Source organism: Gossypium hirsutum, chromosome A09 (genome assembly GCF_007990345.1).
Source record: "Gossypium hirsutum isolate 1008001.06 chromosome A09, Gossypium_hirsutum_v2.1, whole genome shotgun sequence".
Taxonomy (NCBI): domain Eukaryota; kingdom Viridiplantae; phylum Streptophyta; class Magnoliopsida; order Malvales; family Malvaceae; genus Gossypium; species Gossypium hirsutum.
The window spans coordinates 76,338,795-76,341,256 of record NC_053432.1 but is presented as its reverse complement, the minus strand read 5'-3'; positions in this window follow the sequence as shown (position 1 = coordinate 76,341,256).

Sequence of the window (2,462 nt, the reverse complement as noted above, 5' to 3'; positions counted from 1 at the left end):
TTGATGAGTTCATCAATCATAGTATATATTATTGGTACATGGAAATTATTGTACTAACTTGAATGTTGAGTTTGTGCATATTAGGGTAATAATGCATTGAATGGATATAGGAATGTTTATTGTATTGTATTGAAAATATTTGGTAAGTATAATTCTTGTTACATGAGCTTACTAAGCACAAAGTGCTTACCCCGTTTCCTTTTTCCCTGTTTTGTAGTGTTAAGAGCTCGGAGGTCGGATTTGGTCGGAGACACATCACACTATCAACCTCAGGACTTCGGTATATAAAGAAACATTATTTTGGAAATCAATGGCATGTATAAGCTAATAAAGTAAATGATTCTGTGAAATGAATGTAGAGTTAGCCATTGGTATGGTTAACAAACCTGGTTTTGGGTATGTGATGACGTTATTTTATAAATATGCATGAATTTATCTTGAAAATATGTTGAATTGGATTGGTTGATTTGGATTGGTCTCGATATAATATTGCAGGGAAGGTTAGATATCTGTAAAGGGATTATATTGAGTTTTCCTTAAAAAAAAATTGTAAACTCCGGTAATACCTCGTACCCTATTCCGGCAATGAATACGGGTAGGGGTATTACAATCATTGTGCTAATTAAATTGAAATGAATAAACTTTTTCATTATAATTCTTAAACTTGCAATACTAATATTTTAAACCATTTATATTCAAAACATAATAACATTTATACACATCCTAAGTACATGCCACATTACCAAAAGAAAATATACATCACCAAAAGTTTGCTGAAGTCAGGTTTGACTTTGGATGCTGGTTCAGTACTTGACTTCTACAACCTGCGCACAGAAACAACCGTACGCTGAGTATGCATATACTCAGTGGTATCACTATAATTCAATTTATAATTAAATACATTAAATCACACACATACTTTTACATTACAATTATCATCACTTAATGAACAATTCAATCTTTCATGTTATCATTCAATTATATATATAAACCATTCTTATTTATTTATTTCAATTCTCAACTTTCACATAGGACATATCATTCAAATTTAGTTTTATCAGTAGATTTATTTCATTTATCCCTATTAACTTGACTCGGACTCGGCGGATACACGGATTCCAACCAACACACCAGTACGGCATAATGTGCCTTAACGGTACACAATATCTAATCAGTAATCAGTAACGGTAGCAGTAGCAGTAACAGTAACAGTATTCAACATACAAAGTGCTGAATCTGTAACAGTAACGGTAACAGTATTCAACACACAAAGTGTCCAATCGGTAACAGTAACAGTAGTCGGCACATAAGTGCCTGATTAGTAAGCCGGCAAAAACCCGTACTCTTCCATATCCTATGGCATGCCAACTATATCCGACTAGCCCGACTAGTTAATAGGGTATTTAAATCATTTTTCAGTGCAATTTTCATTTCGATTCAATATTAATTATAATTTATTATTTTGAACAATTTTCACAGTAATACAGTAATTTACTTCATTAGAAATTTTACAGTTCAATGCAATATACGTAACATTATTCAGTAATTTCACAGTTCAATTCGGTATTCAAAACAATATTCAGAATCCAATAATTTAGTTCAGTATCAATCTCAATTTTAATACCCAATCACAAATTTTATTATTTCATTAAATACTTACCTTAAAATACTTACCACGTAGTCATATTAAATTAAACACATATTAATTATAAAGCTTGAGTTATAGTGATACAAACCAGAATTCTCTTCGAATTTAATCCTCGACGATCTTTCCTTTTTCCTTTTTGGGCCGATGCTTCAGGCTCGATATTAGTTACGAACAATTAAAATAATTTCACAATTATTAGCATAACACAATTTAAATGCTGAAATTTTTATCTAACTTTTACTTTAATTCAACTTTAATCCCAACTAAACCTATATATTTTTCTTTCTCAATTCATATCTTTTTACTACTCAATTTCTTACCAAACTCACATCAATTTCTTACCAAACTCACGTCTAACTACTTAATTTTTATCATATTTTCATAATTTCGAATTTATTTCAATTTAATCCTTAAAACTCAAAACTTATAGCTTAGTTTACAATTCAATCCTTTATTCAATTCTAATCAAAATTTCTATCAAATAAACCCCCAATTCCATCATTTGTTCAACATAAACCCTACTAAAAAATCTATTAACTTTCAAAATTTCAACTTAAATTCAAGAGTATTTCACTCTAAGATTCCAAAAACATCAAATTTATAAGAAAATGACTTGATTAAACTTACCAATTAAACTTCAAGCTTTAAAACCTGAATTTTCCCTTTCTTCTTTCTTTCCTTTTTCTTTCCTGTTCTGTTTCGAAATGTTCTCTGTTTCTTCTTTACTTTATTTTATTTCATTTCTTTTATTCTTTTATTTTATTAACTTTATAATAATAATAATTATTATTATAAATATCTTATTTAATAACAA